We start from the raw sequence: 15,961 nt of genomic DNA on the forward strand, positions 1-15,961 counted from the left end.
GATGCAAGAGGAAGACCCAGTACACCAAGGCGTTGAGAGCCTGGAAGGAGTCACGAGACCTACGGAATGCGGGGGACATCGTTCCACCCGACAACCTTGAGGAGCCCAGCAGAGTCCGGTCGCCAGAGGAGCTGGCAGACAGGGCAGCAGACAGGGCGCATGCAATGGAGATGGCAAAGTTGGCAGGACAAATGGAAATGGAAAAGCAGAAGTTGGCCCTGGAGGCACAACAACGCCAAATGGATCATGATATCAGATTGAAGGAGTTGGAGCTGAAGGCGAAAAGTTTGGACACCGCTCCTTCTGGTGGCAGCACTCCACCAGCGCAGGTAGAGTCCAAGGTGTACATCCCCAAAGATGTAGTAAAGGAGTATTTCAGAAAGGATGACATAGGGCAGTGGTTTAGGGCCTACGAGGTGGCCATGTCCTCACACCGGGTCCCTGAGAAAGACTGGGGAGCGGGGTTGTGGGGAAGGTTCCTTGCGGAAGGGCGGGACACACTGTTAGATTTGCCCTTAGAAGTCCAGACCTCATACCCCCATATGAAGGAAGCTTTAATGACCAGGTATGGGTTAACTCCTGAGCTATATAGACAGAGGTTCAGGGAGACCAAGAAGATCCCTGAGAGTACGTATGTGGAATATGTGACCTTTTTCTGCAGAGCGCTGGATGGTTGGGTGAAGGGTAGCAAAGTGAATGATTATCAAGGGCTGCTTGATTTAATTGCATGGGAGCACTTGTCCAGTCAATGTTTTCCTGAGCTACGCCAACACCTGATAGATAGCAAGCTGTCCAACCCGAGGAAGCTTGCTGAGGAGGCGGACCGCTGGCTCAGCACCAGGGTCCACAAGGGTCAAGTGGAGACTCCGCCAAAGGTGGGCAGGGTCCCCAGCAGAAGAGTGGGGGGGACAAGGGTAAACAGAAGGGGTTCCAAAAAGGCCCCCAAAGTAATTCCCAAGGGAACCAGCAGAAGGGTTCTCAGCCTCCCCCAACCCCGCAGCAGAACGGGGCCCCGACAGGTAGACCTGTTCCAAAGGGGCCCTTCAATTGTTATAAGTGTGGCGATCCGGGTCACATTGCCTCTGATCCTAAGTGTCGCCTGTTTGGTAAGACCGCACCCACTGGTGCTCCACCCCGGCAAGTAGCTAGTGTTAACTTTGGGGAGGAAGTAGCAGTCCAGGAGGGTGGGGGTCCCGGGCAGATGACCCTAGTCTCGCTAGGAGACAGTGAGATGGTCCCTGTAACCTACCTGCCCTCTAACACTAAGAAATATGGGCAGGTGGTGACCATCAATGGAAAGAAGGTGGAGGCTCTTAGAGATACAGGAGCCAGCGTGACCTCGGTGAGGCAACACCTGGTGTCTCAAGAGCAGATTGTACCGAATGCCTACTGTAGGGTTGTCAATGCTGACAACGTAGAGAGTCGTTGTCCAATGGCTCAAGTTCCCTTTGAGTGGGGGGAGGTCTCTGGTACTCTACAAGTCGCTGTGAGAACTGACATGCCTGTAGATTGTCTGCTAGGGAACGACCTGGAGAGTTCCCCTTGGGAAAAGGTGGAGAAGACCACGCATCTGAGGATGGTGGGTCTACCCGACTGGGCGTGCGTGACCACCCGGTCCATGGCAGCCAGTAGGGGTGTTGAGAGGGTCCTGGAGCCTGAGGGAGAGGTCCAGGAACCGGCCTTAGGGAGAAGGCGCAGGAGGCGTGGGAAACCGGCCCCCGAAGTTCCCACGGCCCAGGAGGAAGTAGACCCTGAGGGGGATGCTCTGGAGCCTACCGGGGAACAGATTGCCGAACTGGGAGATCTGCCTGAGCTGACCCATTGGCAGCAAGAAGGAGGTCCCTCCAGGGAGGAATTCTGCAGGGAGCAGAAAGAATGCCCTTCTCTCGTGGGTATGCGGCAACAGGCTGCAGACCAGGCCAACGGTGTTCAGGCCAAAACACACTACGTGTACTGGGAGAGTGACCTCCTGTATTCCGAGCCTAAGGCTGCTGAACCTGGGTCAGCCCGTGTGCTGGTGGTACCCCAGAAGTTCAGAACCTTCCTACTGGGGCTGGCTCATGATGTGCCGTTAGCAGGACATTTGGGGATGGACAAGACCTATGACAGGCTTGTCACCCACTTTTACTGGCCCCAAATGCATAAGAATTCCGATTCCTACTGCAGAACCTGTCAGACTTGCCAGGCAAGTGGTAAGAGCGGAGGGAAGCACAAGGCTCCTCTGCAACCTTTCCCTGTGGTCGGTACGCCATTCCAACGAGTGGGTATTGATATTGTGGGGCCTCTGGATCCCAAGACAGCCCTGGGCAACAGGTTCATCCTGGTCTTGGTGGACCATGCCACCCGGTACCCTGAAGCCATCCCTCTGAGGACAGTGACGGCCCCCGTGGTGGGACGGGCACTGATGGGAATTTTCTCCCGAGTGGGATTCCCTCTAGAGGTGGTGAGCGACAGGGGGACCAATTTCATATCCACATATATGAAATCCCTGTGGAAGGAGTGTGGGGTAACGTACAAGTTCACCACTCCTTACCATCCCCAAGGAAATGGGTTGGTTGAGAGATTCAACCGAACCCTCAAAGGCATGATCATGGGCCTGGACGGTCCAATGAGGCGTAAGTGGGACGTCCTCTTGCCATGCCTGCTCTTCGCTTACCGAGAGGTGCCACAGAAGTCTCTAGGATTCAGCCCCTTTGAGCTTCTGTATGGTCACCCGGTAAGAGGACCTCTGAGTTTGGTAAAGGAAGGCTGGGAGCAATCTCCCAGGAAACCTCCCCAGAATGTATATAGTTACATGCTGGCCTTCCGAAACCAGACTCGGCGTTTCAGGCAACTTGCTGAGGCAAATCTGGAAGCCAGCCAGGAGGAGATGAAGCGGTGGTACGACCGGAATGCCACTCTGGTAGAGCTTCAACCTGGACAAAAGGTGTGGGTCTTGGCCCCAGTGGAGCCGTGTGCACTTCAGGATAAGTGGACAGGTCCATTTGAGGTTGTGGAGCGCAAAAGTCCTATCACCTACTTGGTGGACATGCAGACTCCCAGGAACCCTTTGAGGGTCCTACATGTTAACCGCCTTAAGCCCCACTTAGAGAGGACCGAAGTGGGCATGCTGCTGGCCACTGATGATGGAATGGAAGAGGAGACCGAGCCTCTTCCTGACCTCTTAGTGGCCTCTGAGAAAGATGGGTCAGTGGATGGAGTTAACCTCTCACCCACCCTGACGCCCGAACAACAGGAAGACTGCCGCCACTTGCTGGGACAGTTTTCCGACCGATTCTCCCTGGTTCCTGGTGTCACAGATTGGTGCGTCCATGATGTGGACACAGGAGATAGCTTACCTGTGAAGCACAAGGCTTACAGGGTAACTGACAGGGTCAGAGCTTGCATTAAGGAGGAGGTCTCCAAAATGCTTGCGCTAGGGGTGGTTGAGTCCTCCAGCAGTCCTTGGTCCAGCCCCGTGGTCTTGGTCCCAAAGGCTGCTGCGCCGGGAGCCACACCTGAACTCCGGTTCTGTGTGGACTACAGAGGACTCAATTCAGTCACGAAGACTGATGCGCACCCCATCCCCAGAGCTGATGAGCTCATTGATCGGCTGGGGGCTGCCCGGTTCCTCAGTACGTTTGATCTAACGTCTGGGTACTGGCAGATCGCCTTGACCGATGGGGCCAAAGAGAGGTCAGCATTCTCTACACCAGATGGGCACTTCCAGTTCCGAGTCATGCCATTTGGAATGAAGAATGCCCCTGCCACCTTTCAGAGGTTGGTCAACCAGGTACTGGTTGGGCTGGATGCGTTCAGTGCCGCCTACCTGGATGACATCGCAGTGTTCAGTGCCACCTGGCCTGAACACCTGCGCCACCTCTGGGAAGTGTTGATGGCGCTGCGCCGAGCAGGCCTCACGATCAAGGCAAGCAAGTGCCAGATCGGGCAGGGTTCCGTGGTGTACTTGGGACACCAAGTGGGGAGTGGCAAGGTGGCACCCTTGCAACCCAAAATCGAGACCATCCTGGCTTGGGAACCCCCCAAGACGCAGACCGCAGTGAGGGCCTTCCTGGGGCTCACTGGGTACTACAGGAGGTTTGTTAAGGGCTATGGAACGATCGTTGCCCCCTTGACCGAGCTGACTTCGAAGAAGCAGCCCAGGAACGTGATTTGGACTGACACCTGTCAGAAAGCTTTCGACACCCTGAAGACTGCCATGTGCACGGCGCCCGTGCTCTTGGCCCCTGACTTCTCCAAGGAATTCCTAGTCCAGACAGACGCTTCAGAGCATGGTGTAGGGGCTGTTCTCTCACAGATGACTGAGGAGGGCTGGGACCAACCCGTAGCCTTCATCAGTAGGAGGTTACTTCCACGGGAAAGTAGGTGGAGTGCAATTGAGCGAGAAGCATTTGCTGTGGTCTGGGCGCTGAAGAAGCTAAGACCCTACTTGTTTGGGTCTCACTTCCGGGTTCAGACGGACCACAGGCCCCTCAGATGGTTGATGCAAATGAGGGGTGAGAACCCGAAGCTGTTGAGGTGGTCCATCTCCCTACAGGGTATGGACTTTACGGTGGAACACCGTCCTGGTACAGATCACGCCAACGCTGACGGTCTGTCCAGGTATTTCCGCCTTAGTGACGAGGAACCCCCTGGGCAAGGGTAGTTCTCCCCACATTTCAGCTGGAGGGGACACGTGTTAGACCTGGCACCTTGGCGTGAGTTTCCCTTCCACTTTTTGATGGTGTGCCTCGACTGTTTTGCTGGTGTTGTCCGCTCAGGGCACTGCGCCACGGCTAATCCGTGCCGCAGTGCAAGTGCTCCCTACGTAAAGTGTACCTGTAATTGGTGTCCATGATTGGTTCATTGGATTCACTGTCAGTCCCCAGTAAAGTGCACCAGGGGTGCCAGGGCTTGTGGATGCCAATGCTGCTGGTGGGCTTGCAGCGCTGGTTGCGCCACCCACAGAAGCGGCCTTGTAAAATGTGTCTAGGGTCTGCCACCGCAGACCCTGTGCGCGGTCCGGGACCGTCGCGCTGACTGCGCAAGTGCCCCCACTTGCCAGTCCCTAAACCTTCCCTTACCTACATATTAGCCACCCCTCTGGGAGGCCCAAGGGCAGGGTGCATTGTAGGCATAAGGTAAGACATGCCCTGGTGTGTGTGGCATGTCTTAGTAGTGAATTACAGCCCTTGTCGTTTTTCACTATTGAGGGCTACCTGCTCTCCATAGGCCAGAATGGGCTGCTGGGATCACGCCAACGCTGTGACCCCAGTGGACTCAGAGAGCATGGTAGAAGTGTCAAGTTTAGTATGCCTGAACTCAGGATGATAAAATACTTCTTGTAGTCAAGTTTATTTTAGTATCCTGGGTTTGTAAATGCTACTTTTAGAAAGTTAGTATTTACTGACCTGACCATCTCAGTCCGCCTCTGCTGTGTGTGTGTGTGTTCTGCCCAGCAACAGTAAGGAGCAGGGTGGGGGGATCCCCAGAGACAGGTTGGCTGCCAGGTGGTGGGTAGAGAGATTACACCTGGATGGGTGGGAGGAGTACACCTTGACTCTTGAATAGACCTGTGCTCTGCCACCACAAAGCCGGCGCCACCCCCTGTGGGGCGGCTGATGTCTCTGCCCTGCTGCTGAAAGGAAAGAGCAGAGTCACCATAGCAAAGTGCTCCAGAACTGGACTGAGCCAGGCCTAGGCCCCCTGGCGCTAAAGAACAAAAGAATCATGGTATAAAAGTAGGAGCCTGGCTCCTAAGAAATCAGAATCCTGTTTACCACAAAGAACCTCTGCCCGACTAGAAGGAGAAGGAGACGCTGGAGGAGCTGGCCTGCTGCCTGCCTTGCTGAGAAAGGAGAGGAAGAGACTTACTGAAAAGACTTTGCTACTTTGTGCTTGAACATTCTCCAAGGGCTTGATCTGAGCTTGCCCCCTGAACTGAACCCCAGGAACAGTGGGTTCTCTGTGCTTCTTGCTCGTCCTCCAATTCGAGCCGTGTGTGCATCCCGCTGGAAAAGAGACTGCGCCCCTCATCGCCCCTCCTAGGGCCGTGACACTCAGAAGCTCGCCTGCCTCCAACCCGTGAGAGCCCCGCTCCGTCCCGAGCCGCTCTCTGTTCCCGGGCCAGGCCGCCTGCATCCCTGTCACCGCCTGCCATTGGAGTGCGCTGAACGCGCTATCACCCCTCCTGCCGGAAGCCGTCCGACGACTGTGATCTACGCCGGGTCACCCAGCTGCACTAACCGTGCCCTGCGACCCCGCTTCGCTATCCCCGGACATCTCAGGCCGCGCCGCCCCCGCTGTGGAGACCCTCCTGCACCGCCGTGCTAAAGGGTCGCGGGCCGCGCCTGCCTACTTGCCCACACCTGCTGATTGAGGACCCAAGAACACTTCCCAAGCTGAGAGTCGCACCGACCTGTGCTGACTCTCCACATCACGGAAGAAGTTCCAGCATCGGGCTCGGGGCCCGCAACGCCTTATTTCCCCGTTCGCAGGAACCGATCTCTGTAAGTACTGGAACTACAAGTAAAGAGACTACGAAGTATCCATTTGAAGCTACGAACAACGAACATTTGCCCGCTTTACAACCTGGTGGCATAGCGAAAACGTTATTGGTCTTGTGATAAGTCTCCTGAGATATATAGACACCTTATTTTTACATAAAGAATCGTATTTTTATATATATCCAAGTCTGGTGTCCGTTTCTGGGGGGATTGATGTATTTACGGTGTGTATGATTGTAAGTGCTTAACCAACAACGCCTGAGGAATCGCCTTGGCTGCTCACGCCACGCACCTAGAGGGTGAGCAAGGGTCATTCGCGAGGGGTTATCCTGCGCCCTGACGTGGAGGAGAGGGTTCCTGCTTGACACAAGGGCAACCTTGCGCCAACCAGAGATCCCCGACTCTAACACCGCATGTCCTTACCGTTTCAAACACAGTAACTTCCTGTGGCAATATCTATTCCCACCCACACAAACTAGCTCCCAAACTTCAACTTGGCCTTCAATTCCTAGTTTAAAAAAACACATTTCAAGAAACAAACTAAAAGCACCTTGGTTCACAACAGAAGTCTCCCTCACTTCTGCAAAATAAATTTATCGACTGCAGATACCACAAACTTCAAATAAAATGCACTCCCTTTTAAATACGAACCGCCAATTACTTTTTGTGAATTGTTACACAATTTTCAACACATGTCACACTCAAGGTCTGGCACACTTTTTTAACACGGTCTCCTACAGCCTTCTAACACGTTTCCAAACTGTTCTTCTTTTAATACCAGACTACATTCAGACATTCTTTCGATCATCTCTAGAATAACAGGAACAGTGACCATAATTCTCACCCTCTTGCGGCCATCCTACTACTAATTCTACTTCTAGAAATGGCTACGCTCTCTATGGTAACAACTATGTCTGACGGAATAGGCGTTATGAGCACGAGCTTGCTGCTTATTGGTTGGGAGCGCTGTGAGAGGTTTCAACTAGGAAGTGTTGGCCGCCATTTTGGGATTCTGTCGAAGCGAGTAAGGGGAAAAAAGGGCGAAAAAAGTAGGAAAGAGGAGGGTAGGAGCACTGTAACCTCTGTGGAGTATTTAGGGTGTGCTATAGAGGGGGTGCAAAGCAAACTAATCATGCCTACTGTCTGAAAGTGCTGGGTACGGAAATTAAGTGAGGTATTGAGTAGAGTCTGATGCTGCGGGAGTCGGGGATGAAAGCGTGAACCTAAACTGTGTGTCTTATGGTGTGAAGTCATGTGCCCTGGCCGCTGCAGAACACCAGTGGAAGTAGTGTCAGCATGCGTTTATACCTACTAGGATGAACTACTGACTGCTACTGGTTTGAAAGTCCTGGGGTACAGAAAATATGTGAGGTATTGTCTAGAGTCTCATGGTGCTAAGCTGAGGTGCTGCCGGAGTCGGGAATGAAATCGTGAGTCCAAACTGTGTGTCATATGCTGTGAAGTCATGTGCTATGGCCGCTGTGCCACATCTGTCAAGTAGTGTCAGCATGTAGTTATACCTACTCGGAGGAACTTTTGTTTCGAACATTGTAACTTGCGTATGGTGCTTAGGGGGTGTTGTTATACAGGGAGTGCAAAGGTAAATTTGCTCGTATCAATTCAATACGGTATTTGTAAAGCACAAACTACTCACCCCTATGGGTCTGAAGGACGGCATGGAAATTATGTGAGCTATTAAGTAAGCTATTGCCCAGAGTCACATAGTGCTGAGTAGGCCTGGGCGGCAAATTCTGTTCCGTTCGCGGAATTTGCGGAATTTGGGTAATTTCGCGTTCCGCGGAGAACGCGAAATTGCCCAAAAATCTGCGTTCCGCGACTTCGCGAAATTTTTTGCTTGTTCGCGTTCTCAATATGCGTGTTCGCGAGATATTTCACCCCGAGCACGCAAACAGCGATCGCGAACAGGAAAAAAGTATCGCGAACAAGCAATTCCGCGTGTTCGCGGAATTTCTGCGTGTTCGCGGAGATTTTTTACCGTTTCGCAGAGATTTGCGTAACGCGATTACGCTAATTCCGCCCACCCCTAGTGCTGAGCTGAGGTGTCCAAAGGTGCTCTTCATAAGCATTTCTAAACCTACCCCAGTCAATGTGCCTAGGTCATTTCCACCACAATGCACAATCATGAGGTCAGGGTGTGGAAGATGCAAAGTGGTTTTAACCAAAGGTACCAATTGGTGCCACTTCAATATTCTCTGTGCAAACCATTTAATGTCCACATTTTGTAAACCTAGGTCTAAGTCAATACGGCTGTGTTCTGCATACCTCTTGCACCAGAAAATATAGCTATGTTCTACGATCCATACTAGCATTTTGAAGGTATGGCTGGAAGGTATGGAAAGATGTATGTAACTCATGCAAATCCTTGGTAGAATAAGAGATATGTTTAAAGATGGGGAACTACTTTTTTTGCCAGAGGATATGTGATTGAGAGATGAAAAGCATTCTTTTGTAAAAGAAGGGTGCACATTCGTTTTGTGGAAAAGCATCTTTGTGATTGGTTAAGAAAAAGCAGTTTCAACGTGGAGTACATATCGTAGGATAAAATGTGCTCAACTCAACCACACCTGCTACTTGCATTTGGAAGGCACTGTTCGAACTTAAAACAATCATGAACTTTTAACCTGCACGTGCCATTAAATGTTTGAGAAAATGTTGCAAAAAAATATCATTAAGTTTAAAAAAAAATTATGAACTTTTAACCTGCACGTGTTGTAGAATGTTCTAGAAAGTGTGTTGATAGAATACGTTGCACTTCTGACTTCTGTGTTGTTGAATATTAAAAAAACGGTTTATATGGAAAATTAAAAAGAAACCAATAGAGAGAAGTTTTGAAACCTAAAAGAATCAAGAAACTATTCTAATTTGTTCTTTACATGTATTTATGTGTGGAGCAACAAAATTATAGACACAACAGCACCAGGAAGAGGAAGAAGCAGGGAGTGGGGGGACGGGGGAGATGGGCAGAATGGCACACATGCACAATTAAGTACAGCACAAGTAGAGACAAACAATGGCCAAAATGAAACACACCAACAAGGAGCACAAATCACACAACCCGCCAACATCACAGCAGTTAAGATAACAACCAAAACATTTTTTTTTATAACCATAAATATGTAAACGATAAACTATTTTCAAACTTTGTTTTTTTATTAACATAAATATGAACGATAAACTAATAAACAACATTTTTCAAAAATAATACAAAACAACAAGGCGGAACACTCCTGTGGGGATCATAGATGTTGACGACAGAGCCTTGAAAATAAAGCACACATAGAAACAGAGAAGGAAAAAAAAGCCAGAGAGAAAAAGAGAAGGAAAGAAAGAAAGGGAGTGAGAAAGGGAGAAGGGAGAGAGAGAGTTAGAGAGATAGAAGGAAAAGAAGGAAGAGAGAGAGAGAGAGAGAGAGAGAGACAGACACTGCTGCCCCTGCGCATCCATGAGCAAATAATTACCTGGTACCACCGGAGTGTGCAGCATTGGGCACTCCACGTGCCCGTCAAAACTCCGCGCATCCAAGATATGTCGCTGAGTCCTGAGTCATGAATGGCAGAGACCACATCAGCTTCTGCGGGGATCTCACAGATGTCGCCGAGTCCTGAGTCATGAATGGCGGAGACCACATCATCTTCTCCACGGCCCGGCAGATCTCACACATTTCGCTGAGTACTGAGTCATCAATGGCGGAGACCACATCAGCTTCTCCGTGGCCCGGCAGATCTCACACATGTCACTGAGTCCTGAATCCTCAATGGCGGAGACCACATCAGCTTTTGTGGCCGCTAAGCCTGTGGAACTCAAGTCTGTGCCACGTGATGGTAGGCCCCTGACCCTGTGCATCTGAAGTCTGCGCAAGGGGGTTGGTAGGCCCCTGACAGCAATACAGATCAGGGTGCAACTAACATTCTGCGCAATTTTTCAAAGACTCTTTATGGTTGAGACACGTGGAGCGTCCGCCATCTAGTCAGCACCGGCATTAAAGGATGTGACGTTGTCGATCTATTAAATTTGCGTGGTCACATGGCCTGTGACGCATGTGCCGGATGGGTGTGATGTGTGTGCAAACCTGCCCTCAGGGAGTGGCCGTGAGATGTTGAGAACAAGACCACTGACCTGCACACCAACAGTGAGTACACCTGCATCAGATTGCTATGTGGGGCCAATGTCGGAACGTAATCGGAGTGGCGTGGCATGGCGTGACGTACGACGGAACAGGGCAGGGATAGCTACAATGACACAGACAGCTCATAGTACTGCGTCTGTGAGTCAAGCGGATGGGCCACAGCTGTCCCTCTGCGAGCCTGGGTGTGAACTGTTCGTAACTCACACTACATAAGCATTGAAAAAACATTTTGGGCTTCAGTCCGTCAGCTGGCATTTGTCCGAGGCATTTGTGAAAACATATCGGAGTTCTTTCTGTGATAGATACCTCTTTGATGCTGCCTCTCCCCACATCAGCAGGTAACACACGCTCTTCCCACATTACCATCATACCCCCAAACACCTTCTTGGGCCTGGAAGTGTCCCTGCGCGGTGGACAAAGAAGAATCTTAGTCAAGTATAGATTTACATATCAAAAAATGTATTTAAAGAAAAGAACAACAAATAAGACTGAAGGGAGTCTGGTGCTGTGGTCGCTGCCACGAAGTTGGGGTCACTGCCATTCAGGACTCAGGACACAGTTACACATGTGGGATCGGCTTGTGTTAAAGAGGGTTAGTGGGACTACGTGTCGCCGACCTTGCATATCGAAATATGCCTTACTGATCAAAGGGAGTGTGGTGCTGTGGTCGGTGCAAAGGACTTGGGGTCACTGGCATTCAGGACTCAGGACACAGTTACACATGTGGGATCGGCTTGTGTTAAAGAAGGTTAGTGGCACCAGAAGCATTAAGACCGTATGAGGCTGTGACGATGCTTGGTGTGGACGGGCCGCATTGGGAGCAATATGTCTTGGCTATTGGACTGCGTCATGTGGAATCAGGACTCTATCTGAATTGTGAGGCCTGCTGACCGTAGTGTAGTCCAGAGGTAGCGGTGAGCAAGGGCCCACAGCCAGGTGCATATGTTGGTGGCCCCACAGGCCTGCGTAGTGTAGGTTCAGTGGCACCACGTGTCGCCGGCCTTCCATATGCAAATACCCCTCACTAATCGAAGGGAGTGTGGTGCTGTGGTTGGTGTCACGAAGTTCGGGTCACTGACGTTCAGGACTCAGGACACAGTTACACATGTGGGATCTGCTTGTGTTGAAGAGGGTTAGTGGCACCACGTGCTGTTGGCCTTGCATATGGAAATATGCCTCATTGATCAGAGGGAGTCTGGTGCTGTGGTCGCCGCCACGTACTTTGGGTGACTGCTATTCAGGACTCAGGACACAGTTGCACATGTGGGATCGGCTTCTGTTAAAGTGGGTTAGTGGGACTACGTGTCGCCGGCCTTGAATATGAAAATATGTCTAAGTGATCAAAGAGAGTATGCTGCTGTAGTCGCTGCCACGGACTTGGGGTCACTGCCATTCAGGACTCAGGACACAGTTACACATGTGGGATCGGCTTGTGTTAAAGAGGGTTAGTGGGACTATGTGTCGCCGGCCTTGCATATCGAAATATGCCTCACTGATCGAAGGGAGTCTGGTGCTGTGGTAGCTGCCATGGACTTCGGGTCACTGCCATTCAGGACTCAGGATACAGTTACACATGTGGAATCAGCTTGTGTTGGACAGTGTTAGATGGTACCACGTGTCCAAAATTCAATTGCGAGGTCTGCTGCCCGCAGTGTTGACTGCTGAGTGTTCGTTTGTACTTGAAAATGAATTTGGTGATTGTACTAAAGCTATAACTGATATAACAAATGTTCAAGAAGAAAGGATACTAAAAGGATATTATGTAGATTTGAGGCCTGTAAAAGTTACTTGCCTAGTGGACTCTGTAGTTAATGAATGAAGAAATAATTTTCATTGTTAGCCCTACTGAGTGCAGTGTAGGCGTATGATGAAAAGATGAAATAAGTATAGAATACACTGAAAAAGTGTAGACTGCTATTCCATGTTAGTTTGCATTTGAAGATTAATTTGGTCATTGTAGTAAAGCTATAACTGATATAAAAAAAGTTCTTGAAGCGAGGATACTAAAAGGATAATATGTAGGGTGTTGGACTGTGATAGTTACTTGCCTACTGGAGTCTGTAGTTGCATATGGAAATACCCCTCACTGATCAAAGGGAGTGTGGAGCTGTGGTCGCTGCCACAGCCTGGGGTGACTGCTATTCAGGACTCAGGAGTCAGGACAGTTACACATGTGGGCTCGGGTTGTGTTAAAGAGAGTTAGTGGGACTACGTGTCGCCGGCCTTGCATATCGAAATATGCCTTACTGATCGAAGGGAGTGTGGTGCTGTGGTCGGTGCCACAGACTTGGGGTCACTGCCATTCAGGACTCAGGACACAGTTCGACATGTGGGGTTGTTCGGCTTGTGTTGAACAGGGTTATTGGCACCACATGTCGCCGACGTTGCCTATGGAAATATGCCTCATTGATTGAAGGGAGCCTGGTGCTGTGGTTGTCTCACGGAGTTGGGGTCACTGCCATTCAGGACTCAGGACACAGTTCCACATGTGGGATTGTTCGACTTGTGTTGAACAGGGTTAGTGGCACCACGTGTCGCCACCGTTGCATATGGAAATATGCCTAACTGATCGAAGGGAGTCTGGTGCTGTGGATGTCTCACGGAGTTGGGGTGACTGCCATTCAGGACTCAAGACACAGTTTCACATGTGGGATTGTTCGGCTTGTGCTGAACAGGGTTAGTGGCACCACGTGGCACCGCTGTTGCATATGGAAATATGCCTCACTGATCGAAGGGTGTCTGGTGCTGTGGTTGTCTCACGGAGTTGGGGTGACTGCCTTTCCGGACTCAGGACACAGTTCCACATGTGGAATCGGCTTGTGTTGAAGAAGGTTAGTGGCACCATTTGTTGCCAGTCTTCCACACTGTAGGCCAGAGGTAGCGGTGATCAAGGACCCACAGCCATATGCATATGTTTGTGGCCCCACCGGCCTGCGTAGTGCAGGTTCAGTGGTACCAGGTGTCGCCGGCCTTCCTTATGGAAATACCCCTCATAGATCAAAGGGAGTCTGGTGCTGTGGTCGCTGCCATTCAGGGCTCAGGACACAGTTACACATGTGGGATCTGCTTGTGTTGAACAGGGTTAGTTGGCACCACATGTCGCCGGTCTTCCACTGTGCAGGCCAGAGGCAGTGGTCAGCAAAGGCCCACAGGCAAGTGATGTTGACTTGAGCTGCACAGATTGGGAGCTTTGGTCTTCTTAACTCATTATAGTCTCTTACACAATTTTGCTACTAATCTTGAATTGTGACCCGTGTAACCCCAGTGTAGGGCGGAGGCAGCTGCCAGGATGGGCGCACAGCCACCTGGCATTGAGTTGAGCTGCACAGTTAATGTCACCGGGAGTATTCAGAGTATGCGCACCCTCCGATGATACGTGGTTCCGGCGGGCCGCACTGGGAGCAATGTGTTTTGTCTAATGAATTCTGGCTTGATAAGACCACATGGCAATGACTTATGGTGCAGTGAGTTAGTAGCACCTGAAGCACACAGCGTGTGCACACCCTGCGATGATGCGTGGTCTGGGTGGGCCGCACTGGGAGCAACGTGTCTTGCAAACTGGACTGTGACATCTGCAATCGCCACTGCATCTGAATTGTGAGCGCTGCTGTCCGCAGTGTAGATCGAAGGCAGTAATCGGTACAGACATAAGTCTGCGGTGCTGTGCCGCTGGGTTCGCAGGGGGCCTGTGTCGAGGAGGCCCGTGGTTATGGCGGCAGCCATGTGCCAGGGTGAGGGCTGCCGCTGTGACAGACTCGTTGGTCTTCCCACAAGTGAACCACGCCTAGGGCCTGGCCTATTTATTCATACTCCTACGCTGGACTGGCGTACGTTGGAGCAACCCACTCTGCTTCCGCTTCCAGGGGGGGACAACACAGCTACATGACCGAGATCTTCCCCACTGCCTGAGGTAACATGGTTTTGTCCACTATGCACTACACTGCAAGTATCAATAGTATATCTCCATATGGAGAGGTTTGTGCTTTGCATTGTGAGGTCTGTGCAGCACATCAGTGTTACACTTGGCATTGTGTGCTTTATTGTTGATGGGTGACTTGCCTCCTTCATATATAGTTGGTTGCCTCATCTCCCAACATTCAGCTATTGGGTGGCTGAGGGGAATGGCATTTTGGAAAGGTCCATTGTCCTGTTTTGCGCTGCCTCGGTGGTAGTAGGGGTGGTGGAGCGGGGGGAGGTTCTGGTGGTGATGGTGGTGCTGGGTGTTGTGGCCTTGTTGGATGTCAGAGCTGCATGATCAGTAGATCTATCACGTGTTTGTCTTTAGATGTGGCTGTGAGTTGGGTCCAATGCACGGAGTAGAGAGTCGACCTCCTTACACCAGTTAAAGGTTGATGTTAATTTGTTACTGCTAACTCGGCTTATTGCCTGCTTTTTGGATCGCATTGCAGATTTGGCTGGTTGTTGGAAATATGGGGAAGTGGTGTTTTCATGTTTTTTTTGTATGGGAACGCCTACTTTGCATTTCATTAGCGTTAGTTGTGGCTCTCGTTTGTGGCGATTTTGTTGGCATAAGGTATCGATGGAAGAGTGGTGAGATTTGCAGTTTTCACCAAGTTGAGAATGGGATGATATTTAAAAAACACAGAAAAAAAGATAGGTTTAATGAACATTATAATTAGAAATTAGCATTTAAAAAACCTTAGAAATTCACTGAAAAAACCATAGGTTCAGGCACATTATAGTTCGAGTTTAGCATTTAAGAAACCTTAGAAATTCACTGAAAAAACCATAGGTTTCAGGCACACTATAGTTAGAAATTAGCATTAAAAAACCTCAGTAATTCACTGAAAAAACCATAGGTTTCAGCCACGTTATAGTTAGAATTTAGCATTTAAAAAACCTTAGAAATTCACTGAAAAATCTATACGTTTCAGGGATGTTATAGTTAGTTGGACATTTCACTCGTAGAAAACCAGAGAAATTCCCCTGTTATAGTTCGTTGAGCTAACTATAACTCACGCCCCCGCAATGCACAGCTGATGACGTCACATATTATATATATCATTCATCACATGGCCAGTGACATCACTGATGACATCACTGATGACATCTCAAATGACATCACTGATGACATAATTCACGTCAAAATCTGATGCACCTCATCAGACCCTAATATAACACTTGATACACCGAACCATGAACACACCAATACCAGTTAGTACATATCCACTCACTAATTTGTAGATTTACACACACATCCATTCATTCACCCATATACTCACTCATACATACAGTCAGCCATCAATACAGTATTATCATATTCAGTCACATATCTATACAGACAGTCACACACCACCTCTCATTCATA

This window comes from Triturus cristatus, chromosome 4_2, assembly GCF_964204655.1.
Source record: "Triturus cristatus chromosome 4_2, aTriCri1.1, whole genome shotgun sequence".
Taxonomy (NCBI): Eukaryota; Metazoa; Chordata; class Amphibia; order Caudata; family Salamandridae; genus Triturus; species Triturus cristatus.